The sequence below is a fragment of the Rhinatrema bivittatum genome, chromosome 3, assembly GCF_901001135.1.
Source record: "Rhinatrema bivittatum chromosome 3, aRhiBiv1.1, whole genome shotgun sequence".
Classification (NCBI taxonomy): Eukaryota; Metazoa; Chordata; class Amphibia; order Gymnophiona; family Rhinatrematidae; genus Rhinatrema; species Rhinatrema bivittatum.
The window spans coordinates 250,566,317-250,588,093 of record NC_042617.1 but is presented as its reverse complement, the minus strand read 5'-3'; the positions used below and the strand labels follow the sequence as shown (position 1 = coordinate 250,588,093).

General features: G+C 40.9%; 10 non-coding genes across 10 annotated transcripts; all 10 read right to left on the bottom strand.

The window, feature by feature from the left end:
• Positions 1-1,956: 1,956 nt before the first annotated feature.
• TRNAS-GCU lies at positions 1,957-2,038 on the bottom strand. Its single transcript has one exon. It is a non-coding gene; the product is annotated as a tRNA-Ser (tRNA).
• Positions 2,039-5,043: 3,005 nt separating this feature from the next.
• Positions 5,044-5,125, bottom strand: TRNAS-GCU. Its single transcript has one exon. It is a non-coding gene; the product is annotated as a tRNA-Ser (tRNA).
• A 380-nt stretch (positions 5,126-5,505) lies between these two features.
• TRNAW-CCA lies at positions 5,506-5,577 on the bottom strand. Its single transcript has one exon. It is a non-coding gene; the product is annotated as a tRNA-Trp (tRNA).
• Positions 5,578-8,120: 2,543 nt separating this feature from the next.
• TRNAS-GCU lies at positions 8,121-8,202 on the bottom strand. The gene has a single exon. It is a non-coding gene; the product is annotated as a tRNA-Ser (tRNA).
• A 379-nt stretch (positions 8,203-8,581) lies between these two features.
• On the bottom strand, positions 8,582-8,653 carry TRNAW-CCA. The gene has a single exon. It is a non-coding gene; the product is annotated as a tRNA-Trp (tRNA).
• Positions 8,654-11,212: 2,559 nt separating this feature from the next.
• Positions 11,213-11,294, bottom strand: TRNAS-GCU. Its single transcript has one exon. It is a non-coding gene; the product is annotated as a tRNA-Ser (tRNA).
• A 380-nt stretch (positions 11,295-11,674) lies between these two features.
• TRNAW-CCA lies at positions 11,675-11,746 on the bottom strand. The gene has a single exon. It is a non-coding gene; the product is annotated as a tRNA-Trp (tRNA).
• Positions 11,747-14,290: 2,544 nt separating this feature from the next.
• On the bottom strand, positions 14,291-14,372 carry TRNAS-GCU. The gene has a single exon. It is a non-coding gene; the product is annotated as a tRNA-Ser (tRNA).
• Positions 14,373-14,752: 380 nt separating this feature from the next.
• On the bottom strand, positions 14,753-14,824 carry TRNAW-CCA. Its single transcript has one exon. It is a non-coding gene; the product is annotated as a tRNA-Trp (tRNA).
• Positions 14,825-17,381: 2,557 nt separating this feature from the next.
• TRNAS-GCU lies at positions 17,382-17,463 on the bottom strand. Its single transcript has one exon. It is a non-coding gene; the product is annotated as a tRNA-Ser (tRNA).
• Positions 17,464-21,777: the final 4,314 nt, after the last annotated feature.

The window sequence follows — 21,777 nt, the reverse complement described above, 5'->3', positions numbered from 1 at the left end:
CTTTCAGACACCAGCAAGGTGATCCTCTCCTCTCGGTGCTCCCACTGGATTGTGGGTTACTGAGTTCTTCCCTTCCAATATGTATTGTGCTTCGAAGGTAAATTATTGCAAAGCAATCCCTTTGGAGATTTACACTACAGTTAGTGGGCCTGGGTGACTCACTGCTGTTTTGATTAACGATTGAGGGCACCTAATCAAATCATTCACACAACCTTAACACTTCACTTAGTGAGCCTGAGTGACTCACTGCTGTCATGAATAACAAATGTTGATAGCTAATCAAATCAAACCACACTACCTTATCTCCATTCCAAGGTGAGTAACTGAACCTTTCAACCTTTTTCCTTAGGTATACACTGCTCCCAGCTTATTTCTAGCTTCTGGGTCCCTTTTTTTTTTTTTTTTTCAAATTTACAAACACACTATCTTCTGCTTATTGGCTGCCTTGCTGACTATAAAAAGCACAAACACTTCTCCCCAATACTTAAAAAAATAAAAGAAATTCCCCAGCAAATCTTTTTTTTGATCAGATACTTTAAATCTCTATCTGCAATGGAAAATGGAAAAGGAGATCTTCATTCCTCCTTCAAAAGAACCTAGACAGAGTTCTTGGGACTTTTTATAGCTGATCTTTAAAGACTTAGGGGTCTCAAGCCCATCAATCTCTCTTATTATGGGTGCAATATTTTCTTCAGCATTTCCCAGAAAAAAACAATATATTGTCCTCAAGCATGCTTAATTGAAGCATCTTTTTTCTCACAGGGAGTCCTACAAAACCTTCCATTTGCCGTAGCTTAATTGCTATTGGCTCGAAAGGACAGACGAACAATATTGACCAAATGGGACATCATTGTCTTGTAACCCGTCCCAGTTCAAGTTTTCCTGACAATGAGCCGTTCACCAACATTTGAACTTGTGGCTTGTGACAAAGAACTTTTCCCATTCTAAAAATCTTGACCTAAGTTTGAACTTTTTCAGAGCCTAAAGTAAATATCATCCTTCTACCCAGGCAAAAACTCCATTTCTGCTTTCAGACAGAGAGGCATTGAATAAGTTTAAGCAGAACTCATCCTTGCTTTCAGACTCTGGAGAACTTGTTATTAACATAGTAAATGATGGCCAAGACTGGGACATCTCTCATGTGAGCAGTTGAGACTCCCCTACTCTGCTTGCTTCTCCAACCCAACACAAACCTCAACTTTCCCCATGCCTTTTTTTCTCTCTCCTCAACTCTTTCCCCACCTGCTCCTCAATGCTGCCATGGCCTGTTATGCCTTGCTCCCGATTGCTGCTGCCCTGTTCTCTTCTCCCCAGTATTGCTGGTCTTTGCTCTGCTCCTGATTGTTCTTACACTATGCTCTGCTCCTGATATTTCTGGCTTAATCTCTGCATGGTGGAGATACCATTCTTGATTTTGAATTATGAACCCGGTGCCATAAATGAAGGAAATTCTCAGATATCCTCTTAACCTGAAATGAGAATTCTTCATAAACATCCAGCTGCCATTTGGACTCTGCAAATGCAGATGGAGAAAATGGAGTTTTCATGGTCGAAAAGTGAAAGATAGGAAATTAAGGAGCTTTTAGGATGGGAAGATTGCAGCAGTAGCTGCCATGCGAGGCCTCGGCTTCAGAGGCGCAAGCATTCTGTTTACTAATGTGCGTTACTGTTCTTGACCATTTTGTCCAGCTTGCCTGAATACCACTCTGTTGGGACATATAGGGTGCCTTGTGTATCTATGCTTATTTCAATAAAGCAAGATGTTTGAGAAATATGGTTTGCCCACAGCCCCAAGCACACTTGACCCTCTGTACAGGGTAAAGCCTGCAGTCAAACTACATGGGCATTTTCTGCTGCCTTGTTCTGTGACTTTCGGCCAAGGTGCAGCAAGTTAGAACTAGCAGAGTGAGGAGATGTTAAGAGTGAGAAGTGATATAGATGAAAACAAAGACCTACCGACAAGGATGGGATTCGAACCCATGCATGCAGAGCACAATGGATTAGCAGTCCATCGCCTTCACCACTCGGCCACCTTGTCATACATTTGCACACTTTTCCTCCTAGTCTTAAAATTATGGAAACATTATTTCTTCTAGCCTCAATTTGTTTCGCCCTTCTGATGCCTGCTTTTTTTTTTTCTCCACAGAATGCGTACAGTGCTGTTCCCGCTAGAGGAGCACCGAGGTCCTGCTGTAGCTGCATGTGAAATGCACAGCCCCATCTTCTAAAAACTACTGGTATACGAGTTGCACTGTTCAACTACGGTTCTCCGAATTGGTCTTCTCTTTTTGCTACACTGTTTCTTTCTCTTTATTTGAACATATAATAGGAACAATAAGTGAGTTTCCTGAAAGTGAGCTTGAAAAGAAAAGATATATCAAAGGTCTGGGGGAGGGGGGATATATGGGAGCCCAAGCTTGACCCCGACGTGATTTGAACACGCACCCTTCTGATCTGGAGTCAGCTGCGCTGCCATTGCACCACGAGGTCCACTCTGAAAGAGATGTGCATTGTGAGCCCTAAATGCTAAATCCATCCCCTGAGAATGCTTTTTCTAAAACGCTGACACAGAACCAGCACAATGCGGATTTTCAAATTCAGTCCGTGAAACACAGTCAAGGAATGGATAATATGAAAAAAAAACAACCTACACACTTAAAGGAAAAAAAAGAAATGAAAGCTTTTTTACCTGGTCAGACAATATCTATCATTGTATCTCGAAAACTTCCAGAGAATGTGCTTACATAAAAAGTGGAGAGACTCGGATACCGATCTCTCAAGTCTATGCACTGTACAGAAGAGTTCGACAGAAAGCTATTGTGTGTGAAAACGTTTAGTGAAACAACTGTTCAGAATAAACAAAGATGTGCATACCAGATTCTGGAGCGTACAGCTTAACAAACTGCTCACATTAGGGGCCCGGCTTTTTCTCCACTAGATCTGCACGATCTCCACATCTCCCAGCTCTTTAACCTCCGATTAAGCAGTCAGCATAAGTCATCTTCCATATATAGGGCAGAGCTCTAGCACCCATAGTTTGCTTCTCCCCAATAATTAAAACAAATAAAATGTCCAAAGCAAAACTTGCAGATTCTTTCAGACACCAGCAAGGTGATCCTCTCCTCTCGGTGCTCCCACTGGATTGTGGGTTACTGAGTTCTTCCCTTCCAATATGTATTGTGCTTCGAAGGTAAATTATTGCAAAGCAATCCCTTTGGAGATTTACACTACAGTTAGTGGGCCTGGGTGACTCACTGCTGTTTTGATTAACGATTGAGGGCACCTAATCAAATCATTCACACAACCTTAACACTTCACTTAGTGAGCCTGAGTGACTCACTGCTGTCATGAATAACAAATGTTGATAGCTAATCAAATCAAACCACACTACCTTATCTCCATTCCAAGGTGAGTAACTGAACCTTTCAACCTTTTTCCTTAGGTATACACTGCTCCCAGCTTATTTCTAGCTTCTGGGTCCCTTTTTTTTTTTTTTTTTCAAATTTACAAACACACTATCTTCTGCTTATTGGCTGCCTTGCTGACTATAAAAAGCACAAACACTTCTCCCCAATACTTAAAAAAATAAAAGAAATTCCCCAGCAAATCTTTTTTTTGATCAGATACTTTAAATCTCTATCTGCAATGGAAAATGGAAAAGGAGATCTTCATTCCTCCTTCAAAAGAACCTAGACAGAGTTCTTGGGACTTTTTATAGCTGATCTTTAAAGACTTAGGGGTCTCAAGCCCATCAATCTCTCTTATTATGGGTGCAATATTTTCTTCAGCATTTCCCAGAAAAAAACAATATATTGTCCTCAAGCATGCTTAATTGAAGCATCTTTTTTCTCACAGGGAGTCCTACAAACTATTGCCGTAGCTTAATTGCTATTGGCTCGAAAGGACAGACGAACAATATTGACCAAATGGGACATCATTGTCTTGTAACCCGTCCCAGTTCAAGTTTTCCTGACAATGAGCCGTTCACCAACATTTGAACTTGTGGCTTGTGACAAAGAACTTTTCCCATTCTAAAAATCTTGACCTAAGTTTGAACTTTTTCAGAGCCTAAAGTAAATATCATCCTTCTACCCAGGCAAAAACTCCATTTCTGCTTTCAGACAGAGAGGCATTGAATAAGTTTAAGCAGAACTCATCCTTGCTTTCAGACTCTGGAGAACTTGTTATTAACATAGTAAATGATGGCCAAGACTGGGACATCTCTCATGTGAGCAGTTGAGACTCCCCTACTCTGCTTGCTTCTCCAACCCAACACAAACCTCAACTTTCCCCATGCCTTTTTTTCTCTCTCCTCAACTCTTTCCCCACCTGCTCCTCAATGCTGCCATGGCCTGTTATGCCTTGCTCCCGATTGCTGCTGCCCTGTTCTCTTCTCCCCAGTATTGCTGGTCTTTGCTCTGCTCCTGATTGTTCTTACACTATGCTCTGCTCCTGATATTTCTGGCTTAATCTCTGCATGGTGGAGATACCATTCTTGATTTTGAATTATGAACCCGGTGCCATAAATGAAGGAAATTCTCAGATATCCTCTTAACCTGAAATGAGAATTCTTCATAAACATCCAGCTGCCATTTGGACTCTGCAAATGCAGATGGAGAAAATGGAGTTTTCATGGTCGAAAAGTGAAAGATAGGAAATTAAGGAGCTTTTAGGATGGGAAGATTGCAGCAGTAGCTGCCATGCGAGGCCTCGGCTTCAGAGGCGCAAGCATTCTGTTTACTAATGTGCGTTACTGTTCTTGACCATTTTGTCCAGCTTGCCTGAATACCACTCTGTTGGGACATATAGGGTGCCTTGTGTATCTATGCTTATTTCAATAAAGCAAGATGTTTGAGAAATATGGTTTGCCCACAGCCCCAAGCACACTTGACCCTCTGTACAGGGTAAAGCCTGCAGTCAAACTACATGGGCATTTTCTGCTGCCTTGTTCTGTGACTTTCGGCCAAGGTGCAGCAAGTTAGAACTAGCAGAGTGAGGAGATGTTAAGAGTGAGAAGTGATATAGATGAAAACAAAGACCTACCGACAAGGATGGGATTCGAACCCATGCATGCAGAGCACAATGGATTAGCAGTCCATCGCCTTCACCACTCGGCCACCTTGTCATACATTTGCACACTTTTCCTCCTAGTCTTAAAATTATGGAAACATTATTTCTTCTAGCCTCAATTTGTTTCGCCCTTCTGATGCCTGCTTTTTTTTTTTCTCCACAGAATGCGTACAGTGCTGTTCCCGCTAGAGGAGCACCGAGGTCCTGCTGTAGCTGCATGTGAAATGCACAGCCCCATCTTCTAAAAACTACTGGTATACGAGTTGCACTGTTCAACTACGGTTCTCCGAATTGGTCTTCTCTTTTTGCTACACTGTTTCTTTCTCTTTATTTGAACATATAATAGGAACAATAAGTGAGTTTCCTGAAAGTGAGCTTGAAAAGAAAAGATATATTAAAGGTCTGGGGGAGGGGGGATATATGGGAGCCCAAGCTTGACCCCGACGTGATTTGAACACGCACCCTTCTGATCTGGAGTCAGATGCGCTGCCATTGCGCCACGAGGTCCACTCTGAAAGAGATGTGCAGTGTGAGCCCTAAATGCTAAATCCATCCCCTGAGAATGCTTTTTCTAAAACGCTGACACAGAACCAGCACAATGCGGATTTTCAAATTCAGTCCGTGAAACACAGTCAAGGAATGGATAATATGAAAAAAAAACAACCTACAAACTTAAAGGAAAAAAAAGAAATGAAAGCTTTTTTACCTGGTCAAACTATATCTATCATTGTATCTCGAAAACTTCCAGAGAATGTGCTTACATAAAAAGTGGAGAGACTCGGATACCGATCTCTCAAGTCTATGCACTGTACAGAAGAGTTCGACAGAAAGCTATTGTGTGTGAAAACGTTTAGTGAAACAACTGTTCAGAATAAACAAAGATGTGCATACCAGATTCTGGAGCGTACAGCTTAACAAACTGCTCACATTAGGGGCCCGGCTTTTTCTCCACTAGATCTGCACGATCTCCACATCTCCCAGCTCTTTAACCTCCGATTAAGCAGTCAGCATAAGTCATCTTCCATATATAGGGCAGAGCTCTAGCACCCATAGTTTGCTTCTCCCCAATAATTAAAACAAATAAAATGTCCAAAGCAAAACTTGCAGATTCTTTCAGACACCAGCAAGGTGATCCTCTCCTCTCGGTGCTCCCACTGGATTGTGGGTTACTGAGTTCTTCCCTTCCAATATGTATTGTGCTTCGAAGGTAAATTATTGCAAAGCAATCCCTTTGGAGATTTACACTACAGTTAGTGGGCCTGGGTGACTCACTGCTGTTTTGATTAACGATTGAGGGCACCTAATCAAATCATTCACACAACCTTAACACTTCACTTAGTGAGCCTGAGTGACTCACTGCTGTCATGAATAACAAATGTTGATAGCTAATCAAATCAAACCACACTACCTTATCTCCATTCCAAGGTGAGTAACTGAACCTTTCAACCTTTTTCCTTAGGTATACACTGCTCCCAGCTTATTTCTAGCTTCTGGGTCCCTTTTTTTTTTTTTTTTCAAATTTACAAACACACTATCTTCTGCTTATTGGCTGCCTTGCTGACTATAAAAAGCACAAACACTTCTCCCCAATACTTAAAAAAATAAAAGAAATTCCCCAGCAAATCTTTTTTTTGATCAGATACTTTAAATCTCTATCTGCAATGGAAAATGGAAAAGGAGATCTTCATTCCTCCTTCAAAAGAACCTAGACAGAGTTCTTGGGACTTTTTATAGCTGATCTTTAAAGACTTAGGGGTCTCAAGCCCATCAATCTCTCTTATTATGGGTGCAATATTTTCTTCAGCATTTCCCAGAAAAAAACAATATATTGTCCTCAAGCATGCTTAATTGAAGCATCTTTTTTCTCACAGGGAGTCCTACAAATAGCTTAATTGCTATTGGCTCGAAAGGACAGACGAACAATATTGACCAAATGGGACATCATTGTCTTGTAACCCGTCCCAGTTCAAGTTTTCCTGACAATGAGCCGTTCACCAACATTTGAACTTGTGGCTTGTGACAAAGAACTTTTCCCATTCTAAAAATCTTGACCTAAGTTTGAACTTTTTCAGAGCCTAAAGTAAATATCATCCTTCTACCCAGGCAAAAACTCCATTTCTGCTTTCAGACAGAGAGGCATTGAATAAGTTTAAGCAGAACTCATCCTTGCTTTCAGACTCTGGAGAACTTGTTATTAACATAGTAAATGATGGCCAAGACTGGGACATCTCTCATGTGAGCAGTTGAGACTCCCCTACTCTGCTTGCTTCTCCAACCCAACACAAACCTCAACTTTCCCCATGCCTTTTTTTCTCTCTCCTCAACTCTTTCCCCACCTGCTCCTCAATGCTGCCATGGCCTGTTATGCCTTGCTCCCGATTGCTGCTGCCCTGTTCTCTTCTCCCCAGTATTGCTGGTCTTTGCTCTGCTCCTGATTGTTCTTACACTATGCTCTGCTCCTGATATTTCTGGCTTAATCTCTGCATGGTGGAGATACCATTCTTGATTTTGAATTATGAACCCGGTGCCATAAATGAAGGAAATTCTCAGATATCCTCTTAACCTGAAATGAGAATTCTTCATAAACATCCAGCTGCCATTTGGACTCTGCAAATGCAGATGGAGAAAATGGAGTTTTCATGGTCGAAAAGTGAAAGATAGGAAATTAAGGAGCTTTTAGGATGGGAAGATTGCAGCAGTAGCTGCCATGCGAGGCCTCGGCTTCAGAGGCGCAAGCATTCTGTTTACTAATGTGCGTTACTGTTCTTGACCATTTTGTCCAGCTTGCCTGAATACCACTCTGTTGGGACATATAGGGTGCCTTGTGTATCTATGCTTATTTCAATAAAGCAAGATGTTTGAGAAATATGGTTTGCCCACAGCCCCAAGCACACTTGACCCTCTGTACAGGGTAAAGCCTGCAGTCAAACTACATGGGCATTTTCTGCTGCCTTGTTCTGTGACTTTCGGCCAAGGTGCAGCAAGTTAGAACTAGCAGAGTGAGGAGATGTTAAGAGTGAGAAGTGATATAGATGAAAACAAAGACCTACCGACAAGGATGGGATTCGAACCCATGCATGCAGAGCACAATGGATTAGCAGTCCATCGCCTTCACCACTCGGCCACCTTGTCATACATTTGCACACTTTTCCTCCTAGTCTTAAAATTATGGAAACATTATTTCTTCTAGCCTCAATTTGTTTCGCCCTTCTGATGCCTGCTTTTTTTTTTTCTCCACAGAATGCGTACAGTGCTGTTCCCGCTAGAGGAGCACCGAGGTCCTGCTGTAGCTGCATGTGAAATGCACAGCCCCATCTTCTAAAAACTACTGGTATACGAGTTGCACTGTTCAACTACGGTTCTCCGAATTGGTCTTCTCTTTTTGCTACACTGTTTCTTTCTCTTTATTTGAACATATAATAGGAACAATAAGTGAGTTTCCTGAAAGTGAGCTTGAAAAGAAAAGATATATTAAAGGTCTGGGGGAGGGGGATATATGGGAGCCCAAGCTTGACCCCGACGTGATTTGAACACGCACCCTTCTGATCTGGAGTCAGATGCGCTGCCATTGCGCCACGAGGTCCACTCTGATAGAGATGTGCAGTGTGAGCCCTAAATGCTAAATCCATCCCCTGAGAATGCTTTTTCTAAAACGCTGACACAGAACCAGCACAATGCGGATTTTCAAATTCAGTCCGTGAAACACAGTCAAGGAATGGATAATATGAAAAAAAAACAACCTACACACTTAAAGGAAAAAAAAGAAATGAAAGCTTTTTTACCTGGTCAGACAATATCTATCATTGTATCTCGAAAACTTCCAGAGAATGTGCTTACATAAAAAGTGGAGAGACTCGGATACCGATCTCTCAAGTCTATGCACTGTACAGAAGAGTTCGACAGAAAGCTATTGTGTGTGAAAACGTTTAGTGAAACAACTGTTCAGAATAAACAAAGATGTGCATACCAGATTCTGGAGCGTACAGCTTAACAAACTGCTCACATTAGGGGCCCGGCTTTTTCTCCACTAGATCTGCACGATCTCCACATCTCCCAGCTCTTTAACCTCCGATTAAGCAGTCAGCATAAGTCATCTTCCTTATATAGGGCAGAGCTCTAGCACCCATAGTTTGCTTCTCCCCAATAATTAAAACAAATAAAATGTCCAAAGCAAAACTTGCAGATTCTTTCAGACACCAGCAAGGTGATCCTCTCCTCTCGGTGCTCCCACTGGATTGTGGGTTACTGAGTTCTTCCCTTCCAATATGTATTGTGCTTCGAAGGTAAATTATTGCAAAGCAATCCCTTTGGAGATTTACACTACAGTTAGTGGGCCTGGGTGACTCACTGCTGTTTTGATTAACGATTGAGGGCACCTAATCAAATCATTCACACAACCTTAACACTTCACTTAGTGAGCCTGAGTGACTCACTGCTGTCATGAATAACAAATGTTGATAGCTAATCAAATCAAACCACACTACCTTATCTCCATTCCAAGGTGAGTAACTGAACCTTTCAACCTTTTTCCTTAGGTATACACTGCTCCCAGCTTATTTCTAGCTTCTGGGTCCCTTTTTTTTTTTTTTTTTCAAATTTACAAACACACTATCTTCTGCTTATTGGCTGCCTTGCTGACTATAAAAAGCACAAACACTTCTCCCCAATACTTAAAAAAATAAAAGAAATTCCCCAGCAAATCTTTTTTTTGATCAGATACTTTAAATCTCTATCTGCAATGGAAAATGGAAAAGGAGATCTTCATTCCTCCTTCAAAAGAACCTAGACAGAGTTCTTGGGACTTTTTATAGCTGATCTTTAAAGACTTAGGGGTCTCAAGCCCATCAATCTCTCTTATTATGGGTGCAATATTTTCTTCAGCATTTCCCAGAAAAAAACAATATATTGTCCTCAAGCATGCTTAATTGAAGCATCTTTTTTCTCACAGGGAGTCCTACAAAACCTTCCATTTGCCGTAGCTTAATTGCTATTGGCTCGAAAGGACAGACGAACAATATTGACCAAATGGGACATCATTGTCTTGTAACCCGTCCCAGTTCAAGTTTTCCTGACAATGAGCCGTTCACCAACATTTGAACTTGTGGCTTGTGACAAAGAACTTTTCCCATTCTAAAAATCTTGACCTAAGTTTGAACTTTTTCAGAGCCTAAAGTAAATATCATCCTTCTACCCAGGCAAAAACTCCATTTCTGCTTTCAGACAGAGAGGCATTGAATAAGTTTAAGCAGAACTCATCCTTGCTTTCAGACTCTGGAGAACTTGTTATTAACATAGTAAATGATGGCCAAGACTGGGACATCTCTCATGTGAGCAGTTGAGACTCCCCTACTCTGCTTGCTTCTCCAACCCAACACAAACCTCAACTTTCCCCATGCCTTTTTTTCTCTCTCCTCAACTCTTTCCCCACCTGCTCCTCAATGCTGCCATGGCCTGTTATGCCTTGCTCCCGATTGCTGCTGCCCTGTTCTCTTCTCCCCAGTATTGCTGGTCTTTGCTCTGCTCCTGATTGTTCTTACACTATGCTCTGCTCCTGATATTTCTGGCTTAATCTCTGCATGGTGGAGATACCATTCTTGATTTTGAATTATGAACCCGGTGCCATAAATGAAGGAAATTCTCAGATATCCTCTTAACCTGAAATGAGAATTCTTCATAAACATCCAGCTGCCATTTGGACTCTGCAAATGCAGATGGAGAAAATGGAGTTTTCATGGTCGAAAAGTGAAAGATAGGAAATTAAGGAGCTTTTAGGATGGGAAGATTGCAGCAGTAGCTGCCATGCGAGGCCTCGGCTTCAGAGGCGCAAGCATTCTGTTTACTAATGTGCGTTACTGTTCTTGACCATTTTGTCCAGCTTGCCTGAATACCACTCTGTTGGGACATATAGGGTGCCTTGTGTATCTATGCTTATTTCAATAAAGCAAGATGTTTGAGAAATATGGTTTGCCCACAGCCCCAAGCACACTTGACCCTCTGTACAGGGTAAAGCCTGCAGTCAAACTACATGGGCATTTTCTGCTGCCTTGTTCTGTGACTTTCGGCCAAGGTGCAGCAAGTTAGAACTAGCAGAGTGAGGAGATGTTAAGAGTGAGAAGTGATATAGATGAAAACAAAGACCTACCGACAAGGATGGGATTCGAACCCATGCATGCAGAGCACAATGGATTAGCAGTCCATCGCCTTCACCACTCGGCCACCTTGTCATACATTTGCACACTTTTCCTCCTAGTCTTAAAATTATGGAAACATTATTTCTTCTAGCCTCAATTTGTTTCGCCCTTCTGATGCCTGCTTTTTTTTTTTCTCCACAGAATGCGTACAGTGCTGTTCCCGCTAGAGGAGCACCGAGGTCCTGCTGTAGCTGCATGTGAAATGCACAGCCCCATCTTCTAAAAACTACTGGTATACGAGTTGCACTCTTCAACTACGGTTCTCCGAATTGGTCTTCTCTTTTTGCTACACTGTTTCTTTCTCTTTATTTGAACATATAATAGGAACAATAAGTGAGTTTCCTGAAAGTGAGCTTGAAAAGAAAAGATATATTAAAGGTCTGGGGGAGGGGGGATATATGGGAGCCCAAGCTTGACCCCGACGTGATTTGAACACGCACCCTTCTGATCTGGAGTCAGATGCGCTGCCATTGCGCCACGAGGTCCACTCTGAAAGAGATGTGCAGTGTGAGCCCTAAATGCTAAATCCATCCCCTGAGAATGCTTTTTCTAAAACGCTGACACAGAACCAGCACAATGCGGATTTTCAAATTCAGTCCGTGAAACACAGTCAAGGAATGGATAATATGAAAAAAAAACAACCTACAAACTTAAAGGAAAAAAAAGAAATGAAAGCTTTTTCACCTGGTCAGAAAATATCTATCATTGTATCTCGAAAACTTCCAGAGAATGTGCTTACATAAAAAGTGGAGAGACTCGGATACCGATCTCTCAAGTCTATGCACTGTACAGAAGAGTTCGACAGAAAGCTATTGTGTGTGAAAACGTTTAGTGAAACAACTGTTCAGAATAAACAAAGATGTGCATACCAGATTCTGGAGCGTACAGCTTAACAAACTGCTCACATTAGGGGCCCGGCTTTTTCTCCACTAGATCTGCACGATCTCCACATCTCCCAGCTCTTTAACCTCCGATTAAGCAGTCAGCATAAGTCATCTTCCATATATAGGGCAGAGCTCTAGCACCCACAGTTTGCTTCTCCCCAATAATTAAAACAAATAAAATGTCCAAAGCAAAACTTGCAGATTCTTTCAGACACCAGCAAGGTGATCCTCTCCTCTCAGTGCTCCCACTGGATTGTGGGTTACTGAGTTCTTCCCTTCCAATATGTATTGTGCTTCGAAGGTAAATTATTGCAAAGCAATCCCTTTGGAGATTTACACTACAGTTAGTGGGCCTGGGTGACTCACTGCTGTTTTGATTAACGATTGAGGGCACCTAATCAAATCATTCACACAACCTTAACACTTCACTTAGTGAGCCTGAGTGACTCACTGCTGTCATGAATAACAAATGTTGATAGCTAATCAAATCAAACCACACTACCTTATCTCCATTCCAAGGTGAGTAACTGAACCTTTCAACCTTTTTCCTTAGGTATACACTGCTCCCAGCTTATTTCTAGCTTCTGGGTCCCTTTTTTTTTTTTTTTTTCAAATTTACAAACACACTATCTTCTGCTTATTGGCTGCCTTGCTGACTATAAAAAGCACAAACACTTCTCCCCAATACTTAAAAAAATAAAAGAAATTCCCCAGCAAATCTTTTTTTTGATCAGATACTTTAAATCTCTATCTGCAATGGAAAATGGAAAAGGAGATCTTCATTCCTCCTTCAAAAGAACCTAGACAGAGTTCTTGGGACTTTTTATAGCTGATCTTTAAAGACTTAGGGGTCTCAAGCCCATCAATCTCTCTTATTATGGGTGCAATATTTTCTTCAGCATTTCCCAGAAAAAAACAATATATTGTCCTCAAGCATGCTTAATTGAAGCATCTTTTTTCTCACAGGGAGTCCTACAAATAGCTTAATTGCTATTGGCTCGAAAGGACAGACGAACAATATTGACCAAATGGGACATCATTGTCTTGTAACCCGTCCCAGTTCAAGTTTTCCTGACAATGAGCCGTTCACCAACATTTGAACTTGTGGCTTGTGACAAAGAACTTTTCCCATTCTAAAAATCTTGACCTAAGTTTGAACTTTTTCAGAGCCTAAAGTAAATATCATCCTTCTACCCAGGCAAAAACTCCATTTCTGCTTTCAGACAGAGAGGCATTGAATAAGTTTAAGCAGAACTCATCCTTGCTTTCAGACTCTGGAGAACTTGTTATTAACATAGTAAATGATGGCCAAGACTGGGACATCTCTCATGTGAGCAGTTGAGACTCCCCTACTCTGCTTGCTTCTCCAACCCAACACAAACCTCAACTTTCCCCATGCCTTTTTTTCTCTCTCCTCAACTCTTTCCCCACCTGCTCCTCAATGCTGCCATGGCCTGTTATGCCTTGCTCCCGATTGCTGCTGCCCTGTTCTCTTCTCCCCAGTATTGCTGGTCTTTGCTCTGCTCCTGATTGTTCTTACACTATGCTCTGCTCCTGATATTTCTGGCTTAATCTCTGCATGGTGGAGATACCATTCTTGATTTTGAATTATGAACCCGGTGCCATAAATGAAGGAAATTCTCAGATATCCTCTTAACCTGAAATGAGAATTCTTCATAAACATCCAGCTGCCATTTGGACTCTGCAAATGCAGATGGAGAAAATGGAGTTTTCATGGTCGAAAAGTGAAAGATAGGAAATTAAGGAGCTTTTAGGATGGGAAGATTGCAGCAGTAGCTGCCATGCGAGGCCTCGGCTTCAGAGGCGCAAGCATTCTGTTTACTAATGTGCGTTACTGTTCTTGACCATTTTGTCCAGCTTGCCTGAATACCACTCTGTTGGGACATATAGGGTGCCTTGTGTATCTATGCTTATTTCAATAAAGCAAGATGTTTGAGAAATATGGTTTGCCCACAGCCCCAAGCACACTTGACCCTCTGTACAGGGTAAAGCCTGCAGTCAAACTACATGGGCATTTTCTGCTGCCTTGTTCTGTGACTTTCGGCCAAGGTGCAGCAAGTTAGAACTAGCAGAGTGAGGAGATGTTAAGAGTGAGAAGTGATATAGATGAAAACAAAGACCTACCGACAAGGATGGGATTCGAACCCATGCATGCAGAGCACAATGGATTAGCAGTCCATCGCCTTCACCACTCGGCCACCTTGTCATACATTTGCACACTTTTCCTCCTAGTCTTAAAATTATGGAAACATTATTTCTTCTAGCCTCAATTTGTTTCGCCCTTCTGATGCCTGCTTTTTTTTTTTCTCCACAGAATGCGTACAGTGCTGTTCCCGCTAGAGGAGCACCGAGGTCCTGCTGTAGCTGCATGTGAAATGCACAGCCCCATCTTCTAAAAACTACTGGTATACGAGTTGCACTCTTCAACTACGGTTCTCCGAATTGGTCTTCTCTTTTTGCTACACTGTTTCTTTCTCTTTATTTGAACATATAATAGGAACAATAAGTGAGTTTCCTGAAAGTGAGCTTGAAAAGAAAAGATATATTAAAGGTCTGGGGGAGGGGGGATATATGGGAGCCCAAGCTTGACCCCGACGTGATTTGAACACGCACCCTTCTGATCTGGAGTCAGATGCGCTGCCATTGCGCCACGAGGTCCACTCTGAAAGAGATGTGCAGTGTGAGCCCTAAATGCTAAATCCATCCCCTGAGAATGCTTTTTCTAAAACGCTGACACAGAACCAGCACAATGCGGATTTTCAAATTCAGTCCGTGAAACACAGTCAAGGAATGGATAATATGAAAAAAAAACAACCTACAAACTTAAAGGAAAAAAAAGAAATGAAAGCTTTTCACCTGGTCAGAAAATATCTATCATTGTATCTCGAAAACTTCCAGAGAATGTGCTTACATAAAAAGTGGAGAGACTCGGATACCGATCTCTCAAGTCTATGCACTGTACAGAAGAGTTCGACAGAAAGCTATTGTGTGTGAAAACGTTTAGTGAAACAACTGTTCAGAATAAACAAAGATGTGCATACCAGATTCTGGAGCGTACAGCTTAACAAACTGCTCACATTAGGGGCCCGGCTTTTTCTCCACTAGATCTGCACGATCTCCACATCTCCCAGCTCTTTAACCTCCGATTAAGCAGTCAGCATAAGTCATCTTCCATATATAGGGCAGAGCTCTAGCACCCATAGTTTGCTTCTCCCCAATAATTAAAACAAATAAAATGTCCAAAGCAAAACTTGCAGATTCTTTCAGACACCAGCAAGGTGATCCTCTCCTCTCGGTGCTCCCACTGGATTGTGGGTTACTGAGTTCTTCCCTTCCAATATGTATTGTGCTTCGAAGGTAAATTATTGCAAAGCAATCCCTTTGGAGATTTACACTACAGTTAGTGGGCCTGGGTGACTCACTGCTGTTTTGATTAACGATTGAGGGCACCTAATCAAATCATTCACACAACCTTAACACTTCACTTAGTGAGCCTGAGTGACTCACTGCTGTCATGAATAACAAATGTTGATAGCTAATCAAATCAAACCACACTACCTTATCACCATTCCAAGGTGAGTAACTGAACCTTTCAACCTTTTTCCTTAGGTATACACTGCTCCCAGCTTATTTCTAGCTTCTGGGTCCCTTTTTTTTTTTTTTTTCAAATTTACAAACACACTATCTTCTGCTTATTGGCTGCCTTGCTGACTATAAAAAGCACAAACACTTCTCCCCAATACTTAAAAAAATAAAAGAAATTCCCCAGCAAATCTTTTTTTTGATCAGATACTTTAAATCTCTATCTGCAATGGAAAATGGAAAAGGAGATCTTCATTCCTCCTTCAAAAGAACCTAGACAGAGTTCTTGGGACTTTTTATAGCTGATCTTTAAAGACTTAGGGGTCTCAAGCCCATCAATCTCTCTTATTATGGGTGCAATATTTTCTTCAGCATTTCCCAGAAAAAAACAATATATTGTCCTCAAGCATGCTTAATTGAAGCATCTTTTTTCTCACAGGGAGTCCTACAAAACCTTCCATTTGCCGTAGCTTAATTGCTATTGGCTCGAAAGGACAGACGAACAATATTGACCAAATGGGACATCATTGTCTTGTAACCCGTCCCAGTTCAAGTTTTCCTGACAATGAGCCGTTCACCAACATTTGAACTTGTGGCTTGTGACAAAGAACTTTTCCCATTCTAAAAATCTTGACCTAAGTTTGAACTTTTTCAGAGCCTAAAGTAAATATCATCCTTCTACCCAGGCAAAAACTCCATTTCTGCTTTCAGACAGAGAGGCATTGAATAAGTTTAAGCAGAACTCATCCTTGCTTTCAGACTCTGGAGAACTTGTTATTAACATAGTAAATGATGGCCAAGACTGGGACATCTCTCATGTGAGCAGTTGAGACTCCCCTACTCTGCTTGCTTCTCCAACCCAACACAAACCTCAACTTTCCCCATGCCTTTTTTTCTCTCTCCTCAACTCTTTCCCCACCTGCTCCTCAATGCTGCCATGGCCTGTTATGCCTTGCTCCCGATTGCTGCTGCCCTGTTCTCTTCTCCCCAGTATTGCTGGTCTTTGCTCTGCTCCTGATTGTTCTTACACTATGCTCTGCTCCTGATATTTCTGGCTTAATCTCTGCATGGTGGAGATACCATTCTTGATTTTGAATTATGAACCCGGTGCCATAAATGAAGGAAATTCTCAGATATCCTCTTAACCTGAAATGAGAATTCTTCATAAACATCCAGCTGCCATTTGGACTCTGCAAATGCAGATGGAGAAAATGGAGTTTTCATGGTCGAAAAGTGAAAGATAGGAAATTAAGGAGCTTTTAGGATGGGAAGATTGCAGCAGTAGCTGCCATGCGAGGCCTCGGCTTCAGAGGCGCAAGCATTCTGTTTACTAATGTGCGTTACTGTTCTTGACCATTTTGTCCAGCTTGCCTGAATACCACTCTGTTGGGACATATAGGGTGCCTTGTGTATCTATGCTTATTTCAATAAAGCAAGATGTTTGAGAAATATGGTTTGCCCACAGCCCCAAGCACACTTGACCCTCTGTACAGGGTAAAGCCTGCAGTCAAACTACATGGGCATTTTCTGCTGCCTTGTTCTGTGACTTTCGGCCAAGGTGCAGCAAGTTAGAACTAGCAGAGTGAGGAGATGTTAAGAGTGAGAAGTGATATAGATGAAAACAAAGACCTACCGACAAGGATGGGATTCGAACCCATGCATGCAGAGCACAATGGATTAGCAGTCCATCGCCTTCACCACTCGGCCACCTTGTCATACATTTGCACACTTTTCCTCCTAGTCTTAAAATTATGGAAACATTATTTCTTCTAGCCTCAATTTGTTTCGCCCTTCTGATGCCTGCTTTTTTTTTTCTCCACAGAATGCGTACAGTGCTGTTCCCGCTAGAGGAGCACCGAGGTCCTGCTGTAGCTGCATGTGAAATGCACAGCCCCATCTTCTAAAAACTACTGGTATACGAGTTGCACTGTTCAACTACGGTTCTCCGAATTGGTCTTCTCTTTTGCTACACTGTTTCTTTAGCCTTGGAAACAGCTATGTATGTGAAGTGCACCCCTGCTTATGAAAAAAAAAACCAAGTGTGGAAAAAGGGGATAGCAAAAAGAACCTTGATTTCTTGGGAACACTTGCATACATGGAGTATTTGTGATACAAGAGGATTGCGTGCCTTTCTCTTTGAACAGAGCAGATGTTTGCAGATTTCTGAGATGAGAGAGTGATTTCTTTTTACTTTCTGAGCTTTCTGAGTTTATATTAGGAAAGTGTTTTACCAATTAAATAGATGAGAAATACTAAAATTTCCTCTGCAATAAGAAAGTTCTTTCCCATTTGTCTTTGTTTGTTTATTGTTCCTGTTTTCTGCCCTGTACTATGGAATTGTATGACAAAGGAATTCCCAGGAGAGTTAATGGTTGATTGTTTCCTGGAATTATTATAATATGTTTGACTGGACTCTAGCATAGCTACTATACAACAAATTAATTTATAGTGTTAAGTTAAAATACTGATTTGATTACTGAAGAATGCACTTACTGGTGTTGAAGTTTAGAACTTGATGGCAGTTAAGGTTAACGGCAGAGATAATTACAGGAGAGAGAAGGGGGTCGAGCCAGACAGAGGAAAGAAAGAATAAAAAAAAAAAAAAGTTGAGCCAGCCTGGGTGAATGAAGACAAAGGGAAAGAAAACATTAAGTTTCGTTTGTTTAAATAGAACATTATTGGAAGTTAGTTGACGGTGTGCGTATGTGAATAAAGATAGAGTTGTGCTATGTTAATTAAATGAGAGGAAGATTCCTTGGCATTCAATCACTAGTGGGGGTTGGTCAAAGGTTTAGTACTCACATCAGTACATTTACTCCCTAGGTTTTTTTTCTTGCAATGTTTTGCTGTTTCACAGAAGTAAAAGTTTTTTTTGTAGCTCAGAGTTTCTGCTGATTAAATTTATTCTCCAAGGTTAAAAACAAAAAATTGGTATTATTCCACAATGGCTCCGAAGGCCTGTCCTTGCTAAGACTGTCTGTAATCTGACAAAGGATTGCTACTTGAAAAAGAAAAAAAAAAAAAGATAGATTTACCCAGCAAAGAAATACCAGAACCAAGGGTCCCTTACAAATCATTTTTACCGAGCACTGTAATAACCTAGATGGGTTTTTTTCTATTAGATGGTTTGTTTAATCTCTGCATTAGCTACAACTCCTGCATACAGGGAAACAATGCCTTATGATGCAGGCTATTTTTATATCTATTAGGAAAAGTGTTATGCAAGTGTTACTGCCTATTAACCAAACTTCAAAGTCTCTGCTATGGTAGATTGGTTTGAAAGATTTCTTTTTGGTCAAATGCACTATTTCTTTTTATCTACTTTGGAAACGCCCATTGCAGACTATTTTTACTTATGGAGAACTTATTAAAAGTGATTGTGAAGTATTTATCTGTATATTTGTTAATAAATGTGTACTGAGAAAAAAAAAAAAGGGGAAAATGAAGTTTGCAATCTGGTTTTTTATTTATGTCTGATTTCTGCTGTAATGCATTACAATTATTATGGCAATTCCAGCACTTGAAAGGTCACTAAGTACTTTAATTTAGTAGAATTCTTTCAGAAAGATTGGTTTCATCAGCCTTCTCTGGCTGGCTAACATATAGTTAAAAGTTAATAAGCTATTGAGTTTGTAAACAATAAACTTAAAAAGACCTTACAATAAGCATAGGAGATATTGCATTTTTGTATTGAAAGCACCTAGTTTGGTTCTTGTTGATTTAAGTTATACGATTGATTTATGGGATGGACAGTGGCTACTTCTCAGTGTAACAATTTAACTCCTAAAACATTTCTCTGGTACGTTTGGAATTTCAAATTATGAATTAAGGATTGTGATATATGCAGCAGCTATCTTTTAATTGCAAACACATGTACCAAGGATTTTTTAATTGTTTTCCCCTAATAGGCAGAGATTTTTGATTTATAGATGAATCTTGTACAAGATGCTCTAGTTCCCCTGACAGTTTTCACTGCTTCACACTCTATATATACATATATTTTCATCTACCAGCATGTGGATTCCAAACTTACAGACACTTTTTCTTTGTGACCTGGTTAGAAATGTTTCTTAATATTTGTCATTATAGAAAATAGAAAAGGAGGTGAAGATTTAATAAACTCCTAACTTAAGGTAGCATTAGAAGAATTAACTATAGCATGGTAATGTAGTGTCTGTAATTAGAGTCAATCACACAAAAATAAGGATTCAGAATTAACCATGACTTACAACATTTATAGTTTATAGCACTGACAGTTATCCCAGAAGCTTAAGATACCTTACTTTGTTAATGTTCTTTTGTATTGTCTCACCCAGTTTTGCATAAGCCATATTGGAGTAGAAAAATATTTTCTGCATTCATTAGGTCTTAAAGTATTAAAAGGTAAATTTCAAATGTGTCAATTAAAATAAGATATTATATTTTGTTTCTGGAATGCATGATAAAGTATGAACTCCTTTTACAATCAAGGAATATCATCTCTGTTCTGCTCTCATCCCTGTTACCTTATTACCAGAAATAATTGATTTAGATGTTCCAGACCATGATTGTGCAATGTTAATGGAATGTGAATTACAACCCCGGAAAGGCTTAAAAGATATCCCTCTCTCTAACGTTGACGGTTTACTTTTCATGATAGTGCAGGCTCGCTACAGATTGAATGTGCTGTGTGTGTGTGTCTGGTGGGGGGGGGGGGGGGGGTGCTGTAGGCTGGACCTCTCACCAGGGGAGGGGAATTGTGTCTCACTTGTGGGGCATTGTGGAAGGTGAGAGAGTTTTTGGCAGTGGATGGGGGAATGATTGGGAGTGGTCCTTTGTTAAAAGCTTTGCTGGAAGCTATCTTATTGCCTCTCGGGCTGGCAACAGTACAGTAAGAGTTGCAAGATGCCTTTTACTAAGGAAAACAAAGATTTTACTATTAAAAATTTGATACAGTGGCAGGCACAGGATAAAGATGACTGGAAATTGTGGGAGAAAAAGAAAAAGAAAAAAGGAGGGGCCACAATCCACAATCAGGGACAAGATCAAATATGGTTCGGCTAAATAGCGAAGTAATGGCCCCCCGGCACATACTGCCCCATATCCTACTCTCCCTTCATCAGGCATCTCATGCAGCTCCTACAGCACTAATAGGCATGTTCTTTCACCACTGGTGGGGGTTAGTTTCAGCTTTCAAGGTTCTGGCTAATACAATATGTTCTCAGTGTATGCAATGTAATTTGTACAAGGTCTCCAAGGGCTTGATTGTCACTCCTGCACACCTAAAAGCGCCCCCTGGGCCCTCTCTTGCAGATCCAGGTTGACTTTATTGAATTACCCCAATGCCAAACTTACAAGTATGTACTAACAATGTTTTGCAGCGTCTCAGGATAAAGAGGAAGCTTTTCCAGTAATAAAGGCAGATGCAATCTCTGTAGCTAAGCTTTTATTGAAAGAGTTTATTCCAAGATATGGAATCCCAGAATCTATTAATAGTGTTCAGGGGAAACACTTTGTGAATGACATCGTTGTTGCATTAGGAATCTCTCTCAGGTTTCACACACCTTACAGACCTCAAGCCTCTGCCCTTATAGAAAACTTCAATGACAGGCTAAAAACTAAGCTGGGCATTATCATGGCTGCAGCGCACTTAACCTGGCTACAAGCTCTCCCTTTAGCTCTAATAGTTTTGTAGGCATCACCCCATTCCAAGACAGGACTTACCCCATTTGAGATAGTCACTGGACAAACAATGACTATTGGTCTAATGCTAAAACCCTCCACTGCTCTTATATTTTCACAAGAGGTATATCTTAACCATTATTTGTTTATGTTGCAGAAAGTTTTGACTTCACACTGGCAGAAAGTGCCAGTATCTTTTCCTCCAGTGTACACTGAGAGTAAGTGTACACTGAGAGTGTGAAAACCAGGGGACTTTGGTTTTTTGAAGATTTTTTGGCGAAAGAACTCCTTGGCTCCCAGGTGGAGAGGACTTTATCAGGTATTTTTAACCTCACATTCTGCAGTAAAATTGGAAGGACACCATACTT